The sequence below is a fragment of the Chiloscyllium plagiosum genome, unplaced genomic scaffold (genome assembly GCF_037043375.1).
Source record: "Chiloscyllium plagiosum isolate Xiang-an unplaced genomic scaffold, Cpla_swu_hap1 HiC_scaffold_25, whole genome shotgun sequence".
NCBI classification, from domain to species: domain Eukaryota; kingdom Metazoa; phylum Chordata; class Chondrichthyes; order Orectolobiformes; family Hemiscylliidae; genus Chiloscyllium; species Chiloscyllium plagiosum.
Window position 1 is genome coordinate 38223385 of NW_028270163.1, and position 22402 is coordinate 38245786.

The window sequence follows — 22402 nt, forward strand, 5'->3', positions numbered from 1 at the left end:
AACTCGACCATGCTGACCAGATAGCCCAACCTAATCTAGTCCCATTTGCCATCACTTGCCCCATATCCCTCTAAACCCTTCCTATTCAGAAGCCCATCCAGATGCCTTTTAAATGTTGCAATTGTACCAGCCTGCACCACATCCTCTGGGAGAACATTCCATACACGCACCACCCTCTGCATGAAAAGGTTGCCCCTTAGGTCCCTTTTATATCTTTCCCCTCTCACCCTAAACCTACGCCCTCTAGTTCTGGACTCCCTCACCCCAGTGAAAAGACTTTGTCTATTTAGACTCTGAATCCAGTAATCTGAGAGTTCAAAACTTGGCAGAACCTGCTGTTAGAAACTACCCACAGAGAACGCAGGATGTGTATTTTTTTAAGGTGCAACTGGAAGTGGATATAGACCAAGAAAAGCATAAAACCTGGAACACAAAATATGTAGTTGAAACTTTATTGCTGGAACAGCACAGCAGGTCAGGCAGCATCCAGGGAACAGGAGATTCGACGTTTCGGGCACAGGCCCTTCTTCAGGATTCCTGAAGAAGGGCCTGTGCCCGAAACGTCGAATCTCCTGTTCCCTGGATGCTGCCTGACCTGCTGTGCTGTTCCAGCAATAAAGTTTCAACTTTGATCTCCAGCATCTGCAGACCTCACTTTCTCCTACACAAAATATGTAGTCAAAGAGGTGGAAATGGCGGAGGAGTTGAACAAAGACTTTGCATCAGTCTTTCCAGTAGAAAACACTAATAGCATTTGAAAAAGACTAAATAACCAGTGGGCAAATGGGAGAGAGGAAATAAATACAGTAATTATCAATAAACAAAAGTACTCAGGAAAAAGTGGGCCTAAGGGCACTTTGTCCCCGGACCTGATGGGATGCATTCCAGAATATTAAAGGAAGTAGTCACGGTTGTACTGGTAATAATTACTTGTAGTAATCTTCCAAGCATTCTTAGTATCAGGAAAAGTGCCAGAGGATTGCAAAACTGCCAAAGTAACATCCTGATCAGGGAAGTGAATGTGCAATAGCCAAGTTTGTGGATGACACTAAAAGAGGTGGGAAGGCAAGTGGTGAAGATGACACAAAGGACCTGGTGAAGAATACACAGGTTAAGTAAGTGGGCAATGAATTGGAATATAATATGGGAAAATGTGAGCGAATGTATTTGGCAGGAAGAATAGAGGAGCTGAATGTTGTATAAATGGAGAAAGACTGAAGAAAGCTACGGCACAGAGGGATTTGGGAGTCCTCATGTATGAATCACTAAAAGCTAACATCCAAGTTCAGTGAGTAATAGGAAAGGAAAATAAAATATCGGCCTTTATTTGAAAAGGAAAGGAGTATAAAAATAGAGAAGTCTCTTTAAAACTGTACAAGGCATGTGCCAAACTGGATCTGGAATACTGTGAACAGTTTTGGTTCCCATATCTAAGGAAAGATATATTGGCATTAGAGGCAATCTAGAGAAGGTTCACGACGTTGACCCTGTGTATGGAGAGATTTTCTTATGATGAAAAGGACATCCAAGGTTAGGGCCTAAATTCTTTGGAGATTAGAAGAATGGGTGGAGAGCTTATTAAAAAAAACAAGATTCTTTGGGAACCGACAGGATAGGTAAAGAAAGGTCATTTCTCCTGTAGGAGAGTCAAGGAGAGAGAGCATATCCTCAGAGTAAGGGAGCACTGATAGATGAAGAGGAATTTATTATATGGGGGGGTGGGGTGGGGGGGGGGAGGGAAGTAAATCTGTGAAATTATTTTACCACAAGGAACTCTTGAGACAGGATTATCAAGTCTATTCAAGCTTGTAACAGGCAGATTTTTAATCAATAAGGGAATCACAGATTATGGGATAAAAGTGAAATTGAGGATTCTTCGATAATTTATAATCCCATTGAATGGCCAAATGGCCTATTGCTGCTCTTACATTGTACAGTCTTATGCAATAATAAAGAGATATTTCGGGTGCCCCACTATAGGTGGGATTTTAAAGCCATGGAAAATGTACAGTGAAAATTTAATGGATTTGTTTTGAAATGATGAAGAGTTTGATAAAATGAATAAGGTGAAGATTACTTTCTCCAACTAGTAAAGAGTGATAAGGACCATCTATTTAACACTGTCATGAAGAAAGGGAGGAAAACATTTCGGAGAAATTCCTTGATGCAAAGAATTGCTGAAGCATGAAATTCTTTGCATTCGAAAATAGTCGAGCCAGAGCCCACTGCATACTTGAGGAGAAAAGCAGATAAACATTTGAAATGAAGTAAGAAGAGGGACTAAGGGGAGAGATCTGGGTAATGAGACTAGGATTGCTAACACATTGACTAGCCAGATGATGTCATTTAATTCTGCATGATAATGTGACATCTGTTGAAGTAACTATGAGCAAAGTTCAGAGATCAAAGACACAAGTAAAGTTTAAATAATCAATATATTCAGTCACTTTGGGCCAAAGTTCATCAAAGTAAATATAATGCTGAACTATAATCATGTACATATGGAGAGAGTCATGATTGGACTACAATAATGTAGACAGAATACATCTTCAATGCTTCATCTAATTCTGGAGACCAAGTCTCACAAAAGGACATCCAAGGTTAGAGGCAGTGCAGAGAAAAACCACAGGCATAAGTCCAAGACTGGGATTTTAACTCAAAAGGATGAGTGTCTGGCAGGAAAGAAGGGCTCCTGCCTGAAACATCGATTTTCCTGCTCCTCAGATGCTGCCTGACCTGCTGTGCTTTTCCAGCACCACTCTAATCTTGACTCTGATCTCCAGCATCTGCAGTCCTCATTTTCGCCTAGGAATAGAAATTAGGGCAGCTAAAGACCATGAATTTATGGAAATAATTATTTTATTATATTCAATAGATATTGCAAACAAGCTGAATTTGCATTTTCTGATGAATTTGACACGTACTGATGTGTGACTGCAATTTGGAACCCTAGAAGCACTATGGACATTTTTCACCAGCAATTCTAAAGCATGTTTTTTTAAAAAGGAGCCAAAATAGGCAAAATTTGTTGTTGATGTAAATTAAATAGCTGCAAAGAAACCATTTTAAACTATAATTGCATTTGAAAGCAGGACTGAGATTCTCATCTATGTCAATGAGCTATGGTACCTAAGCATACTAACCTGGATTCAAGGATTTGCTTTGTTGGTCACAGCCAAAGAACTATCTCTTAGTCACCCCTTGTAGGTAAAGGAATGATGTCACTCTGAGTCCTTTAAGCCAACTCGCCTGCAAGCCAGACAAGAGGAAATAGAATTAGAAAAGGACTCTCTCTCATCCTGGATGCTCGAATTCAGCCATGGCTGAAAGAAATCAGAACAATTTCAAAAGGTGATTGGGAGGCTATTTGCAGATAAGGGGTCGGTTGGGAAGTGGGAGGCCTTTAAAAATCAGATAATGAGAGTTCAAAGACAGTATGTTCCTGTTAGTGTGAAGGGCAAGACTGATAGGTGTAGGGAATGCTGGATGACTCGAGAAATTGATGCTCTGGTCAAGAAAAAGAAGGCATTTGTCAGCAGGAGTATACTTAAGAGGGAAATCAGGAAGGCAAAAAGGGGACATGAGATAGCATTGGTAAATAAAGTTAAGGAGAATCTGAAGATATTCTGTAAGTACGTTAAGGGCAAAAGCGTAACCAGGGAGAGAATAGGGCCCCTTAAAGATCATCAAAGGTCTATGTGTGGAACCACATGAGATTGGTGAGATACTAAACAAATATTTCGCTTCAGTATTTACTGTGGAGAAAGACATGGAAGTTGAGGAATTGGAGAAATAAAGAGTGATGTCTTCAAAAGAGTTCATTTACAAAAAAATGAGGTGCTGGATGTTTTAAAATGCACAAAGATAGATAAATCCCTGCAAACTCATCAGATGCTTCCCAGACCTTTGTGGGAAGCTAGGGAAGAGATTGCTGGGTCCCTTGCTGAGATATTTGTATCATCAACAGCCAAAGGTGAAGCACCAGAAGACTGGAGGTTGGCCAATGTGGTGCCATTATTTAAGAAAGACTGTAAGAAAAATCTGGGATTCTATAGACTGATGAAAACCTTACGTTGTTGGTGGGGATTCAGAGGAACAGGATTTATATTCATTTGGAAAGGCAAGGGCTGACTAGGAATAGTCAACATGGTTTTGTGGAATCTTGTCTCACTAAGTTGATTGTGTTTTTTCAAGAGGTGACAAAGAAGACTGATGAAGGCAGAGTGGTAGACCCCATTGCCCATATGGACTTCAGCAAAGCGATCGACAAGGTTTTACATGGTAGACTGGTTAATAAGGTTAGATTAAATGGGAGCCAGGGGAAGCTAGCCAGTTAGATACAAAATTAGCTTGAAGGTAGGAGACAAAGGGTAGTGGTAGAGGTTTGTTTTTCAGACTGGAGCCATGTGACCAGTGGTGTGCCCCAAGAATCGGTGCTGGGTCCATGGCCTTTCGTTAATTATATAAATGATTTGGATGTGAATATAGGAGGCAAGGCTAATAAATTTGCAGATGACACCAAAATAGGTGGTGGATTGGACAGTAAGGAAGATTATCTCAGAGGACAATGAGACTTTGATCAGCTCGGCCAATGGGCCGAGGATTGGCAGATTGAGTTTAATTTAGATAAATGTGAGATGTTGCATTTTGGTAGGGCAAATGAAGGTAAGACTTATACAGTAAATCGTAGCGCCCTGGGAAGTGTTCGGAACAAAGAGACTTAGGGGTGCAGGTGCATAATTCCTCAAAACTGGCGTCGCAGGTAAACAAGGTTTTGAAGAAAACGTTTGGCGCATCTGCCTTCATTGGTTAAAACACAGAGTGTACGAGTTGGGACACCATGTTGCAGCTGTACAGGATATTGGTGAGGACACTTTTGGAATACTGTGTACAATTCTGGTCACACTTCTATAGGAAAGATTTTGTTAAACTTGAGAGTGTGCAGAAAAGATTTATAAGGATGTTGCCGGGATTGGAGGGTTTGAGCTGTAGGAAGTAGCTGAATAGACTGGGGTTCTTTTCCCTGGGGTTTTGGAGGATGAGAAGTGACCTTATCGATGTTTATAAAATCATGTGGGTCATGGATAAGGTGAGTAGCCAAAGTTCTTTTTCCTAGGGTGGGGGAGTCCAAAACTAGAGGGCATAGCTTTAAAGTGAGAGGGGAAAGATTCAAAAAGGACCTTACGAGTAACATTTTTACACAGGAACATATATGGAACAAGCTACCAGAGGATGTGATGGAGGCGGGTACAATTACAACATTTAAAAGGCAATGGATACATTGAGTATATGAATGGGAAGGGTTTAGAGGAATATGGGTCCAATACTGGCAAATGGGACTAGGTCAGATTAAGATGAGGTGGACCGAAGGGTCTGTTTCCAGAGTCTCAATCAACTTACAAAATTAAGAATCTTTAAATCAAGTGTATAACTACCAACATCAGTGCTACCAGTAAATTCCATTGTGATCGTTACAATGTTCAGAGACTGAATGTATCTTTTTTTTAAGAACTTTTATCTTTTTGGGCACACCTTTTATTTCTAATTGGTGCACATGCATTACTGAGTCTTACAGTTAGTAGTTCATAAATTCATTCTTTGTTAACTCAAGAAAGCCTGGTTAAACTGAATCATTCTAAAACAGCAGTTTATTTGGGAGAAAGGTATCCATAAAAGAAAGGATTTGTTTTTAAATCAATCTTGTTGCAACCAGGCAGGAGGAGGTGAATAAAGAAAGAGAGTTAATTCATCTCTCCTCATCCGGGAGCTTAATAATTTGGGGTATCCATCCTGGAAGCATAACAACTTGGAAAACCTTGCCCTGGTTCTGGTTGTAACAATCCACATCAACCCAAGAGGTAATTCTGTTGTGAATTTTTAGCTAGTTTTCGAGATACTTGAGCAGTAGAGACAGCCAGCTGTGCAAAACAAACCATAAAGTTAAGTTTATGATCAGATAACTGAATGGTTTTGAGGAGGAAATCAATAATTGCGTGGTATTCAAACTATCAGCAAAATGATCTGAATGTCAACTGTGTTCAGACCAAACAACTGCATGTTTTACCTTAGAAGTAAGAACACCAACAAATGGCTGAAGCACTAGTCTAGAATGTTTCAGCACTAGTCACTAAACCTAAAAGCTTTTATTTAAAATAGTCTGGCAGTGTCCTGTACAGTCACACTCCAAATTACAGTTTAAATTTACTTCAAATTACAACCTAGGATACCACAATACATCTGTTTAATATAAGTCTTTGTTGTAATCAGTTCAGGCACATTGCCAGAGGGATAGCAAACAGAAAAACGGCAGCTTTTAAAAGTCTTCAGCTCCACCCACTTCCACTAGCAAAATTACCTACAGAACAAGCAAAGAACATTGATTCATTACCCTTAAGGACCTGCACCAAACATTCACTCTCAAAGTAAAATCAAGTATTGTACTTTTGCTGATACTGTGGACATTAGATTCCCTTTATGCAATGAGCTCCCTCAACTTCTTTCAAACCTACTTTCTTTTCATTAATGTAACTGTCACTTTTACTAGCAGTTTGGCTTTGCCAATACAAGGTTCTCTGCTCTTGGGCTCAGACATGGATCAGTTTACTATAAATCAACTCTCATGCATGGAGAATCACTGAACTCAAATGAAAGAGAGCACAGTGCAACTCCCAAGTATTTATGTCCCTGACTTTTCAAGAGCCAGATACAGGCTCCACCCAGCATTTGAAGCACCTCATTCTAATTCCATGTCCCATGTTGTGAGTTCAATTCAATTTAAAAGCTGTCATTCAGTTTAGATTTTCAAAACGAATGGCACCCAGAGATGGTGCCTTTATCTAGAGGGCAGTGCCCAGCAAAAGACATAAAATGGGAGGAGGTAAACGTTTCAAATTTGGGATAGAAATAGGATTCCGATACTGGAGGTTTTGTCACAAGGATGGAAAGGAATAAGACTGTTGCACTGGTTTTATCCCTGACAGGAAGATCAGAAAATTATCTTTCCTGTACAGTTTTCAAATCCTAGGGCATAATTATGTGAACACTTATTTTTGTTTGGCAATTTCTGCATGTCAGGGTTTTCTTAAATTAAAACCTATCTCTCTCCTGATGAATTAGTTGGGAAAGGTAGAGCATAGTCAATGTAAGTAGACCAGAATTTCGAGATAGAGCAGATTAGCTAACCTTAGAGGAGAAAGTGAGGTCTGCAGATGCTGGAGATCAAAATTGAAACTTTATTGCTGGAACAGCACAGCGGGTCAGGCAGCATCCAGGGAACAGGAGATTCGACGTTTCGGGCACAGGCCCTTCTTCAGGATTCCTGAAGAAGGGCCTGTGCCCGAAACGTCGAATCTCCTGTTCCCTGGATGCTGCCTGACCCGCTGTGCTGTTCCAGCAATAAAGTTTCAACTTAGCTAACCTTAGCCACAGTGACAATTAAGGGGAATGCTGTAACTGTCGCACTCATGGATGCATGCCATTCAGACTGAGTTCATCGAGCTTTGTAGACATGTACCATTTGTAGTGAACTATGTGCCTGTGGAATTTGAGTTGTTCTGTGCTATCATCAGAGGAGAGGAGGTGAAATACTTCAGAAATGAGAGAGTGTTTTGAAGGATTTTAAGACTGAGCTTAATTGCCTATATGCTTTGAGGAATGCTGAGCCAAGATCAGCTGGAGTAGTTCCTGCCACTCAATGAGCATTTATAGTTCATAATCAACCAATATGTGCATGTTAGTGTAATTTTATCATGTTGATACTGGAGGATAGAGAACATACCTAAGACAGTATTTGGTGTTTGCTTTGTTTGAATCTTATACAGGAACAATTCCTCTGTCTTAAACTGTGGAGTGTGGTGACTTCATTATTTTAGAATTTAACTGTGATCTTCTGATGCCCTAAAGCCTATCCACCATCTACAGGGCACAAGTCAGGAATGTGATCACCACTCACCTGGATGAGGCCAGCTCCAACAACACTCAAGAAGCTTAACACCATCCAGGACAAAGCAGCCACTTGATTGATATCAGTAACTTGTTCAATCTATAAGATGCACTGCAGAAATTAACCAAAGATTGTTGAACAGCACCTTCCAAACCCATGATCACTTCCATCAGATACATGGGGACATCAGACTCTGTAAGAACCTCTCCAAGCCACTCATGGGACCAAAAACTGCTCACAATATTCCAAATGTGATCTGACCAGAGCCTTATATAGCTTCAAATGTTCATCCTTGCCCTTGTATTCTAGCTCTCTTGAATGCTAACACTGCATTTACCTTCCCAACTGCCAAATGAACCTGCCTGCTAACTTTAAGATGGCTCTTAATAAGAATGCCTAAGTTCCTTTGTGCTTCAGATTTCTGAAGGCTTCCCCTTTATTCTTCATAAAAAGTGCATAACCTCACTCTTTCCCACATTGTATTCCATTTTGCCCACTCCACTAGCCTGTACAAGTTTTTCTGCATCCTCCCTGCTTCCTCAGCACTACCTGATCCTCCAGCTATCCACTCATCGGCAAACCTAGCAACAATAGGGACCAAAACTCTTTTATTTTTAAAGAAAGAGGAAATCCAAGATCACAGTTAAATTCTAAAATAATGAAGTCACCACACTCCACAGTTTAAGACAGAGGAATTGTTCCTGTATAAGATTCAAACAAAGCCAACACCAAATACTGTCTTAGGTATGTTCTCTATCCTCCAGTATCAACATGATAAAATTACACTAACAGGCACATATTGGTTGATTATGAACTATAAATGCTCATTGAGTGGCAGGAACTACTCCAGCTGATCTTGGCTCAGCATTCCTCAAAGCATATAGGCAATTAAGCTCAGTCTTAAAATCCTTCAAAACACTCTCTCATTTCTGAAGTATTTCACCTCCTCTCCTCTGATGATAGCACAGAACCAACTCAAATTCCACAGGCACATAGTTCACTACAAATGGTACATGTCTACAAAGCCTGATGAACTCAGTCTGAATGGCATGCATCCATGAGTGCGACAGTTACAGCATTCCCCTTAATTGTCACTGTGGCTAAGGTTAGCTAATCTGCTCTATCTCGAAATTCTGGTCTACTTACATTGACTATGCTCTACCTTTCCCAACTAATTCATCAGGAAAGAGATAGGTTTTAATTTAAGAAAACCCTGACATGCAGAAATTGCCAAACAAAAATAAGTGTTCACATAATTATGCCCTAGGATTTGAAAACTGTACAGGAAAGATAATTTTCTGATCTTCCTGTCAGGGGTAAAACCAGTGCAACAGTCTTATTCCTCTTCATCCTTGTGACAAAGCCTCCAGTATCGGAATCCTATTTCTATCCCAAATTTGAAACGTTTACCTCCTCTCATTTTATGTCTTTTGCTGGGCACTGCCCTCTAGATAAAGGCACCATCTCTGGGTGCCATTCGTTTTGAAAATCTAAACTGAATGACAGCTTTTAAATTGAATTGAATTCACAACATGGGACATGGAATTAGAATGAGGTGCTTCAAATGCTGGGTGGAGCCTGTATCTGGCTCTTGAAAAGTCAGGGACATAAATACTTGGGAGTTGCACTGTGCTCTCTTTCATTTGAGTTCAGTTACTCGCCATAGTATTCCTAGCCTCTGACCTGCACTTGTTGCCACTGTATTCATATGGTGAGTCCAGTTGAGGTTCAGGTCAATGGTAACCCCCAGGATGTTGATAGTTGGAGATTCAGTGATGTTCACACCATTAAATGTCAAGGGCCAGTAGTTAGATTGTCTCTTACTGGAGATGGTCATTGCCAGGCATTTGTCATTTGTCGGCCCGAGCCTGGATATCTTCCAGAATTTGTTACATTTGAACATGGATTATTCCTGTATCTGAGGAGACATAAATGGTGCTGAATATTATGCACTTCTGACATTACGGTGGAGGGACGGTCATTGATGAAGCAGCTAAAGTTGGTTGAACCTAGGTCACAACCCTGAGGAACTCCTGTAGAGATGTCATGGAGCTGAGATGACTGACCTCTAACAACCAAAACCACCATCATAGGTGCCAGTGGAGAGTTTGCCTTCTGATACCCATTGATGCCAGTTTTGCTTAATGCCACATTCGGTCAAATGTAGTCTTGATGTCAAGGGCTGTCATCCTCTCCTCACTTCTATTGTCCATGCTTGAATCAAGGCTGTAATGAGGTCAGGAGCCAAGTGGCCCTGGCAGAACCCAAACTGGGTGTCACAGATTATTACTGAGTAGGTGCTGCTTGATAGCACTGTTGATGACACCTTCCATCATTTTACTGATGATCGAAAGTAGACTGATGGAGCGGTAATTAGCTGGGTTGGATTTGTCTTGATTTTTGTGTACAGGAGATACCTGAGCAATTTTTCATATTGTCAGGTTGATGTCAGTATTGTAACTGCACTGGAAGAGCTTGGCTAGAGGAGCAGCTAGTTGTGGAGCACAAGTCTTCGGTACTATTGCTGAAATGTTGTCAGGTCCGATAGCCTTTGAAGTATCTAGTGCCCTCAACCATTTCTTGATATCACGTGGAGTTAATTCATTTAGTCTTATCACTGACTTCAGTTATAACAGCAATAAGAACACTCTCACTACATTACTGCCCAGGTTTAACTGGGATCTAGTGAACTGACCAGGATTGCTGCTGTCAGTGGCATGCGACATGTGACCCTGTTGCATGTCTCCTTATTGGGCATACTCCCCAGTGATTGAACTGACCATCATAACATGCGCTTAGATAAATACCAGCAGACCAGTCAGCTCTCAGGGAGTCAGGGAGTCTTCCTCCAGCAACCTGTGATCCAGGAAGGAGATTCACACAGGAACAGAAAAAATAGATTTTTTTTCTAAATTACATTTTATTCTTAAGTCTGGCTCAACCAGCAGATTGGTGAGGCCAGGACTATTCTCCTCAGAGAAAAGAAATTTGGAGGCAGATTTAATCGCAGCGTTCAAACTCCCAAGAGGCCTGGACACTGCTGATAACCAGACATTGATGGAAGGGTTGAGAACCAGACAGTTTTGATTCCAGACGGTTCAAGAAGAATCAAAGGCAAACACAAGCAAAATGTTTTTGGACAGCGAGTAGTCAGGACCTGGAATACACAGCCTGAAACTGTGGTGGAGCTAAATGGACCCAACTGTAGCCTTCAAAAGGGAATTGAATAATTATTTGGAGAGGAAGATTTATAGGACCATGTGGCTAAAGAGGAGGGGAGCCACTGAGTTACTCTCGCAGAGAGCTGTCAAACACATGATGGGATGACATGCCTCCATGGACTGAAAGGGATTCAAACCTCAAAATGCATCCATTTGATTTTGAGATTCAAATGTGGCTGGGAGTCTACACAGACAAGAGGGGGTTATAGGGTTACCAGCTGAATCAGCAACACATTTCAATTAAGGGAAACATAACTGGTTTGGAAGTCAAGCTAAATTGTATGCAGTTCTGACAGGCCCTAATCCTAATATTTCACTTGGTTACAGCTGAAAAATTGTTAAATGGCTCTCTCTCTGAAAGAGCTTGTGTGACTATGAGGCAGCATTTGGAGTTTACCCTCAGCCAATGTTATTTTCCTAACTATTTCACAATGCATACAGTCCTAACTTGATTCACTCTTCCCTGTGCTCAATTTGTTCCCACAAAATCCACAAATTTTGGGCTTCTCTTATCTATTCTGTCCAGTACATGCTTTATTTGACTTGTTTCATTGTGAAATAAAATATATGCTATTAATCTTTAAATCTCATTGATCAACTGAAAAGCCTCGGACTTTGGCTTGAGAGAAAACAAGTTGGGATACATTAAAATGTCCATCACAAAGTCACATCAGCTGAAAGAAGCCAAGATCATTTGCAAAGCAATTTCTAAATAATGCAGCTAAAATATCTGCTACGCCCTGAAAATACTGTCCAAGGCTAATTACCTGAACATTGAAATTCATTGTCTGGAAGGTATAGCTTACAATGAGATCTTTAAAAGTCTCTGGGGCTGAGACTTCTCAAATACAGGTATTGTTGGAACAAAGACCTAAGTCAGACACTCATTATGCAACAAGGAGAGCGGAAAAGCCGCCTTATTCATGTCAAAGGATAACAGGACAACTCAAACTATAAACCATCAAATTCCTAGTTAGAAAGGTTTCACCCATTGTGAGCCAACAGTTACGATTTGTGCAATGAATTCCCCCTACTTGTGAAAAGCCATGATTATACACTTGTATTTTTCACTTCAGAACGTGGTAATATCGAGAAGAAGAACTCCTCACAGAACACTACATCTCTCTCTCTTTGAAAATGGTCTGTCTGACTCTGCAAAATTGATTAACCAGGAGAGAAAACCATCTATGATTTCACAGTCAAACATGGAAATCTGCACCAAACAGCTACCAGCAGTTGAATTACTGAAGCTGCTCAGCTGCAATCCTAACCCCAGCCCTCAAATAAATTCTTCACCTGAGAACTGTAATTGTTTTTCAATTCCAACTCCCCTCTCTCTCTGCCTTGTTCTGTCTTCTTGCATGCCTGGTACATGTGTGTATGCCACATGACTCGGGATGTGTACAACATTTTAATCAGATTGCAATAAAACTAACTCTTCAATTTTGTTTACCTAGCTTGATTCTACATGGTCTAACTGCACGTTCACAGCATATTGAATTGGGAACTTAAATTCTGTTACACCCAACAGAGGATTGAAGAGAGGAATTTATTTGCACCTACAGGCTTGGTTGTAACACTTGTCAAATAGACACAGATAGTGACTGCTCCTTGCTATGGCAGCTTTTACATGGGCGAAAGTGAGTACTGCAGATGCTGGAGATTAGAGTCAAGATTGGAGTGATGCTGAAAAAGCACAGCAGGTCAGGCAGCATTCGAGGAGCAGGAAAATCGATGTTTTGGGCAAAAACCCTTCATCAGGAATGAGGGCTCATTCCTGATGAGCCACCAGCAACATACTAGAACTTCAAAAGATGTGACTATAATGGTCATCACTAAGGAAAAGGTGCTGAGAAAGCTGAAAAGTCTGAAGATGAATAAGTCACCCTGACCAATGGACTACACCCCAGAGTTCTGAAGGAGATACCTGAGGAGATTGTGGATGCATTGGTGGTGATCTTTCAGAATCACTGTAGTCAGGGAGGTCCCAGAGGACTGAAAGGTTGCGAATGTAAGATTCTTGGTTTAAGAAGGAGGGAGGCAGAAGACAAGAAACTATAAGGGATTTAGTCTGATCTCTGTGGTTGATAAGATTTTACAGTTCTTTATAAAATATGAGATTGTGAAGTACTGGTCCAACAGTTATGGAGGGAGTGAATGTTTAAGGTGGCATAGGGGCTGCCAATCAAAGGGCCCCCTTTGCTGATATAGGGAACAAGGGTGCAGGAATGTAAATGTGCTGTAAAGGATATCCTGATGCCAGCCTGCATTTTAGCACCCTTTCACAGCTCCAGCAACTGACATATCCAGTTGTCTAGATCAGCGAGCCAGGCAATGCTCTGGGAACCCAGGTTTGAATCCTGATTTGGCAGATGGTGGAATTTGAATTCAATAAAGAAAATCTGGAATTAAGAGGCTAATGATAATCATAAATCTGTTTTCAATTGTTGGAAAAACCCATCTGATTCACTAATGTCCTTTAGGCCACCCTTATGTGACTCTGGCCTATATGTGACTCCAGACCCACAGCAATGTGATTGACTCTTCACTGCTCTCTGGGCAATTAGGGATGGGCAATAAATGCTGTCCTAGCCAGCAACATCCATGTCCTGTGAATTAATAAACAAAAAGGCCAGGGTTGGTGAGAAACAGTTACCCAAACAGCAGGTAACCTGTTAAGGCAATTAAGTTGGCCAATAAGTAGAGGCTGACTGGAACCTGTGGCAACCCACCTCTCCCACCCTCCCAACACCCCCAAGTCACATGGTATCCGGAGACTGTCAGATGCCTGAAAGCAAGTATCCAGCAGCTGAGCAGAAAGGCCAGTGCTCCAGAATCTAAGGGTTGTCAGAAACAGTCATCCCCACATAGCCCCAGCTGCAGCATAGGCAACCCTGTGAAAGAGCTTCCCTCACACTCCACAGAGGTGACCTAGTAGCTGGGCCTATTGCTTTTGTAACGGCTTACAGAAAGGGCGGAGAAGGCAGAGAGAATTGTACCTTCTGTCATCTTTCACTGAACTGCAGGCTGCTACCCTTCCTATGTTGGAAGGCTCCTATTGACGTTTCAGTTTCGAGAGCCCACCCACCCTCTGTTCCTAATACTTGGATGGGATGTGTGCCTTCTGCCCACCAATAGGCTAATCCTTCTAAAGTCTCACCCGCTGGCTGTTAGCAAGGCAGTGCGGGGTCAGGACTGGATCTGCTGCTGACTTTGCAATCTCAATGCCAGAAGGGAAATCCAAGCCCATCCCTTCATAATATATGTCAAAAGCATAATCATTTTGGAATTCCTCCCCACTTTAGCAAAATTCTGATTATTTTTCCAACTTGCATGGAGCAACACCTTGTCGTTCTGTAATTTCAGACCCTCCTTCAGTTAGTTTCAGGGAGAGTGTGGTTGTTAGAGGTGAAAGGCTTCTGAAGCAATAAGCAAACAGTGTGATAACACATATAGAGTTAAAGGCACATTAATATTTCTATACATGGTCCTGGTTTTAATTTACATCACTCACCCAATATCCTCCCACAGGATCATTCCCATTGCCCTGCCGTTTATGGGCATCATGTTTTGAGCCCCAGAGGTCTCCATACTTTCACCAGCACTGGCCTATTATGAAGTCTTGAGGCAATTCAATCGGAGTGGAATGTGATCCATGCTAATGTTGCATATCTCAGCCATTGGGGATGGCAGATCTCTCCGTGGCTCTCCTGAGCAGAAATAAACAATTAGTCCAAGGTTCTCATTCATAAATATGTCAGAAAGTGTGAATTGAATAGTGGATGGATATTGAATCACAAGAAAGCTGACCTCAGCTATGATTCCTGCAGTGCTTGAGTAGACACAATTGCTCACTGAATTAAGAAAATCTCACATTTATTCATCACCTTTCACTAACTCAGGATGTCTCAAAGCACTGCGCAACACCACCATAGTCGGTCAAATCTCATTTGGCAACAAAACAGACTACAGACGGGAGATGGAAGACCTGGAAAAATGATGCACTGAGAACAACCTAGCTCTCAATGGCAGCAAAACCAAGGAACTCATTATTGACTTTAGGCAGGATGTTACTCATGCCCCCCTACACATTAACAACACAGAGGTGGAACGAGTGGAGAATGTCAAGCTTCTGGGAGTGGTCATCCACAACAAGCTTTCTTGGACTCTTCATGTGGAAGCACTGGCTACAAAGGCCCAACAACGTCTCTTCTTCCTCAGGCAGCTGAGGAAATTTGGCATGATGGCGAATACCCTTGCCAACTTTTATAGATATGCTATTGAGAGCATTCTGTCTGGATGTATCACTACCTGGTATGGCATCTGTACCATTCAAGACCTGAAACGGTTAGAGAGAGTGGTGAACTCAGCCCAGACAATCACGAAGACCTACCTCCCATCTATTGAATCCATCTACCAGGCCCACTGTCAAGGAAAGGCCGCCAGCATTCTCAAAGATCCATCACACCCTGGTAATGTTTTTCTACAACCTCTACCATCAGGGAGAAGGTACAGAAGCCTGAACACACACACCAGCCGGTTTCGCAACAGTTTCTATCCTACTGTTGTTAGAATACTGAATGGATTCACAAACTCTTAACATTCACCTGTACCTGTGTTTTTGCCACTGTTTACCTATTATTTACTTATCTATACTACTTAACTCTGTGACCTGCCTGTATTGCTCACAAGACAAAGTTTTTCACTGTGCCTCGGTACACGTGACAATAAATTCAATTCAATTCAATTCAGTACAGAGCTTGAACTTTGCAGGAAGGGGAGACATGTTGCTGAAGCTGTGTAACTACGTTCATCAGGACGAATGCAACAATGCTAAATTTCAAATAATCAGAATTTATACTGCAGGGTTAAAGGATGCTGGTTATCTGTGGTTGGCATGTTGGTTCTGACTAGCCAAGGTGTTGGCATGCAGGAAGCAAAGGAACAAAAGACTTGCTATGCGCCCAGGTAATTCAATAGAGTCATAGAGTCATAGGGTCATAGAGATGTACAGCACGGAAACAGATCCTTCAGTCCAACTCGTCCATGCTGACCAGATATCCTAACCCAACCTAGTCCCTTTTTCCAGCACGTGGCCCATATCCCTCTAAACCCTTCCTATTCATATACCCATTCAGATGACTTTTAAATGCTGTGATTGTACCGACCTCCACCTTCACAACACAATCCCCCATCAGAAAGACACAGAATTACTGCCCTAATGCATGAGAACTGTCATTTCAGCCAGAGGGGTAACTGCCTATGAATCCTTAACCATCCAATGATCAGCAAGGGGAAACTTGAAAAGTTAAAGAACACAAGATTCTGTGTGGAGTGAATGAAATAGGCAGCCTATTCATTTTCTTCAATCAATAGACATTAACGCTTGTTACCTATTACTTAGCAGCCAGTTATATTCCCTTTAAGAAATCTGATAGTCTCCTGTGAGACATCAAACTCAATGTAAGATTAAATATACATTACCACTTTAGCTACATGTTGTTAACTCTAGGATTAATCACAGGATCAGTGTATAGACACATTGGTAAACACATGGAAATTTCCTCACTGGAGGATTACTTAGAACATTGGTTAGCTCATCCCAGGATCAGTAGGTTCAGGATAGTTCCAGTCAACCTATTTTGATGTGTTATGACACACCTCTGGAGTAAATGGGACCTGAGTGCAAGCCTTCTCTCTCAAAGACAGGGACACTACCACCACACACAACCCTCCCCCCGCAGACTGCTCATAAGGACAACACTAATTCATTAACACTTGGATATATTTTCCAATCAGTCTGTTCAGAGATGTAATGGCTCACCTCTAGAGCAGATGGGACTTTAACTCAGACCTCCTGGCTCAGATGGAGGGACACTACCATGTGAACCCTATAACAGCAGAATAATTCAGTCAGGCCACAATTCATTGCACCTGAGGCTGTGTGACAGCTTGAAGTGCCGGATTCCTAGTTTGGGAAATACGTGCTGCTTCCTCCAGTGGCTCCTTCTAGTAGGATGCATTTCTCACTTAAAATCATAATCTTCATTTCCTGGTGTCCTTGTCATACTCATACTTTGCAGCATGAGTGAGGTTGAAAAGACACTCTGCTGAAGTTGTAGTGCGGCTGATGTTAATGTCACTTAAGTCAGCCTCCTCTCAGGGCATTGTCTGTGAATGACATTTATGTAGGAACTGCTGTTCCACCAGCAATAAATGAAATCCCAGCAGTTCTATAAGCCACATCTGTACATCAGAGGATGGGGAAGGATAGTTAGTACCAGCTGGGCACCTCGAGACATGAAACAGCAGCTACAATTATAGGGGAGCTTTAAAATAAATCACAAAACCTCAACTTGCAAAAGGACTGGGTCACATAGGTGACAGCTGGAGTAAAATAGAAAGAGTTTACAAGTCTAGTTTTAACCCTTCAATTATAGAAAGCATTGTCAGCTTAACACATTTCTGCAAGGACATAACACTTTAAAAACTGAGTTTTATTGATGTGTAGGGGATATCGGAAGAAGAAGAGGCCATTCAGGCCCTTCAGCTATGGTTCCAGTTGAAATAGTTTCTGCCTCTTCTCATTTTCCCACAAACTTGACTTTGCTGTCCACTGCCATCTTGATGCAGTGCCTGGTCACTGTAGGATTGATGAGCATCTGTATAGACCCTTATCCGAAAGGGAGCATGGCTCATGTGCAGTGTGTTTGTTCCCTGCGCCGTACATTTCAGATCACTGCGAGACCATATGCCTGCACAGCTTCGAAAGAAGACTGCTTACAACTGTACTTTCTCCATCCATTCTTTTCATTTCAACAAAATGGCAATTTTCTCATCAGTAGGTAGTCAGTTGTCAAGGATTTAAGATCTATTTTGGATTCTTGAGAATATAATTTAGGCTGACATTAAAGGGTGGTAAAGGATGTCTTTTGGATGAGATATCAAACCAAAGTCCTGTTTGCTAACTCAGATTGCTGTAAAAAATCCCGTAATAATTTTTGGAAGACAGCGGAGAAGATCATTTGGTATCATATCAATCTGGTCTGAAGCAAGTTTGGTACGTATGAAACTACATGCTAATTCTTATTTTGACCAGGATTTATTCATAGCATTAGATATGTCTGCTTATTACCTACCAACTCAATGTTCCAACCGCTTCTCTTTCTCAATATTCTAAGTACTTAATTAAACAATGTTCTTCACCTTTGCATTTGCAGAGGAGCCTCAATTAGCTGAAGGATATGGTCAGGCAGTATTTCGTCCAGTGAATCACATTCCAGATATTCGAATGCCAGATAACATAGTTTAGCTGAGCATTAGGATCTTGCGATCTTGCTGGATAATCCGATATTCAGATAATTGATTGCCTGATAATCGAGGTTCCTCTTTGGTTAGAGCTTAATCATTCTTAAAAAGAGATACAAAGTCAAAGTTTTTTACTTTGACTTATCAACTTTTAATTGGAAACAACAATTGTTTGGGGTATGGCTGGGATGGAGATGCAGCAGGATCTGTTAACTAAACATTTTAGTATATGCTTAAACTCAAACCAGACAGGTCAAATCAGGACATTACCATGGGGATGCAAAAGCAATTGATTTTCTCCATAACCATTTCCTCATTGAAGATATTGCAATACGTGGGTATGTTCGTCTTGCCATGTTGGGACTGGACAGGCTAGATGCTGGAAGTGTGGTATTAGAAAAGCACAGCAGGTCAGGTAGCATCCAAGGAGCAGGAAAATTGACATTTCAAGTAAAAACCGAGAGTTGTAAACTCTACCACAGAAAAGTGTTGGGGCCAGTTCATGAGATATATTTAAGAGGGAGCTGGGCATGGCCCCAGCAGCTAAAGGGACCAATGGGTATGGAGAAAAGGCAGGAGTGGGTACTGAAATTGCATGATCAGCCTTGGTCATAGTGAATGGTGGTGCTGGTTTAAAGGACCAAATGACCTACACTTGCTCCTATTTTCGGGCTCTATGTTTCTAAAGACCAGGGTCCTGAGTGTAAATAAATGTAGCTCGAGAACACACAAATGGATCATACTACGAGCCTATCTGATAGCCTTACATTAGTTTCTGCTGTAATTCTTGGTGCAATCAGGCTTATTTAAATAAATGTTTTCTAAGAGCAAAATCGCATCTAATGCTGGACACTATGTTCTGAGTTTTTGCAAACAAGGTCTGCTTTTCCCAAAGTGGTGGAGGCCGGTACAATTACAGTATTTAAAAGGCACCTGGATGGGTATATGAATTGGGAGAGTTTAGAGGGGACATGGGCCAAGTGCTGAAAAATGGGACTGGAAACCCGAGAACTCTGTGGGAAGCTAGAGAAGTGATTGCTGGGCCTCTTGCTGAGATATTTATATCATCGATAGTCACAGGTGAGGTGCCGGAAGACTGGAGATTGGTAAACGTGGTGCCACTGTTTAAGAAGGGCGGTAAAGACAAGCCAGGAAACTATAGACCGATGAGCCTGACCTCAGTGGTTGGCAAGTTGTTGGAGGGAATCCTGAGGGACAGGATGTACATGTGTTTGGAAAGGCAAGGACTGATTGGGGATCGTCAACATGGTTTTGTGCGTGGGAAATCATGTCTCACAAACTTGAGTGAGTTTTTTGAAGAAGTAACAAAGAGGATTGATGAGGGCAGAATAGTAGATGTGATCTATATGGACTTCAGTAAGGCGTTCGACAAGGTTCCCCATGGGAGACTGATTAGCAAGGTTAGATCTCATGGAATACAGGGAGAACTAGCCATTTGGATACAGAACTGGCTCAAAGGTAGAAGACAGAGGGTGGTGGTGGAGGGTTGTTTTTCAGACTGGAGGCCTGTGACCAGTGGAGTGCCACAAGGATCGGTGCTGGTTCCTCTACTTTTTGTCATTTACATAAATGATTTGGATGCGAGTATAAGAGGTACAGTTAGTAAGTTTGAAGATGGTACCAAAATTGGAGGTGTAGTGGACAGCGAAGAGGGTTACCTCAGATTACAACAAGATCTTGACCAGATGGGCCAATGGGCTGAGAAGTGGCAGATGGAGTTTAATTCAGATAATTGTGAGGTGCTGCATTTGGGGAAAGCAAATCTTAGCAGGAGTTATACACTTAATGGTAAGGTCCTAGGGAGTGTTGCTGAACAAAGAGACCTTGGAATGCAGGTTCATAGCTCCTTGAAAGTGGAGTCGCAGTTAGATAGGATAGTGAAGAAGGCATTTGGTATGCTTTCCTTTATTGGTCAGAGTATTGAGTACAGGAGTTGGGAGGTCATGTTGCGGCTGTACAGGACATTGGTTAGGCTACTGTTGGAATATTGCTTGCAATTCTGGTCTCTTTCCTATCGGAAAGATGTTGTGAAACTTGAAAGGGTTCAGAAAAGATTTACAAAGATGTTGCCAGGGTTGGAGGATTTGAGCTATAGGGACAGGATGAACAGGTTGGGGTTGTTTTCCCTGGAGCGTCGGAGGCTGGGACCTTATAGAGGTTTACAAAATTATGAGGGGCATGGATAGGATAAATAGATAAAGTCTTTTCCCTGGGGTCGGGGAGTCCAGAACTAGAGGGCATAGGTTTAGGGTGAGAGGGGAAAGATACAAAAGAGACCTAAGGGCAACTTTTTCATGCAGCGGGTGGTACATGTATGGAATGAGCTGCCAGAGGATGTGGTGGAGGCTAGTACAATTGCAAAATTTAAGAGGCAGTTGGATGGGTATATGAATAGGAAGGGTTTGGAGGGATATGGGCCGAGCGCTGGCAGGTGGGACTAGATTGGGTTGGGATATCTGGTCGGCATGGACAGGTTGGACTGAAGGGTCTGTTTCCATGCTATCCATCTCTATGACTCTATAACTCTATTAGTTCAGGATATCTAGTCAGCATGGACGAGTTGGATTAAAGGGTCTGTTTCTGTGCTGAACATCTCTATGACTCTATGGTCACAGTAGCACATTGCGCACTGCATACAGACAAAGGGACATGTTCTGTGCACCTGGTGAACCTCAATCAGTATCTCTGAAAGAGATTATCTGATCATGAATCTTATCGCTATTTATGATATCAGTCTTAATAGAAAATGCCAAGTATAATAGAACCACTAAGTAATAAAGAATTAGCTTTTGATGCATTAACAGAAGTATTCTGCAAATTTTATGCAAGTCTAAAGTGGTTATTATTCCTTCATTTTTCAATTGTCCAATAATGATATCTTGACTTTTGTTTGAGGTGGGGAGTGTGGGGGGAGGAAGCGGTCGTGACAATGGAGTGGCTGGAAATTGGAAAGCATTTGAAAAAACAGTACCTGCAGTGAAGAAATAGAGAAATTTGCATTTGCACTCTACTATACGGCTCAAGATGTTTCACATAGGTGAAAATTGGGACTAAATGTAAGTGAAAAGGTTAGTAGAGGTGATCAAATGTAGTTGAAATGAAGAGAATTTACAGAGTTTTGATGGTGAGGAGGGAAGGAGGATCTCTGTTTCTTAAGGGGAACCCCCAAAGTGATAATTCTTCCAGTCTCCAGTGACGTAGTAACAAGTACCTGCTGACAAAGTGCTTGCATTTCCCACAGAACGTCGCCTAACACTACCATTTGTAATTTGATAAAAGCTTAGCAAATTGCCAGTAAGAGGGCTCATAATGCGAGGTGGCCAGGGAATTGGAAAAAACTCTTTCACATACTCACCAGTCTATGTATCTAGTGATGGAGTAAATTGACTCCCCAAAAGAGCCACAGTCAACCACCTGTCTTTCTGTCCATGACTCAATGTTCAATTACTCATTCCAACTCAGAACATGAAACATGTTCACAGATTTTAAACTTATAATGTTAGCATTTCGCACTTCTGAAGTATTTGTTATCTTGAACGTTATCTTTTCCCAGCTGTTCTTACAGTGTTAATTCCCTATCCCCTCCCCTGAAAGGATTTTATATGCTGGAACATGATTCCATTGCAGCTCAACTGGTCAATCAACAATTACTGGCACACTATTGACATTACAGAATTAGGATGGAAATGACACGATTTGTATTATATTATAAGTTAACAATAGTTATACTCATACATTCTAATGTAGGAGGAATTATTCTGAGCTGCACAAATTGGATATGTATTCCAATTACACATCCCCGTTCTTCTGTACATTCATGTGAAACTGTAGCCACAAATTAGGATTTTTGGTTGACTAAATGGATTGTTATGATTTCTTTCACTCCTTGCCACACATATCAGTGTGTGCA

General features: G+C 41.5%; 1 long non-coding RNA gene across 1 annotated transcript in view; it reads left to right on the forward strand.

Annotated features, from left to right (window-relative positions):
- The window catches only part of LOC122562169 (uncharacterized), a 125989-nt gene that overhangs the window by 36350 nt on the left and 67237 nt on the right, over window positions 1-22402 (forward strand). The window lies entirely within an intron of this gene.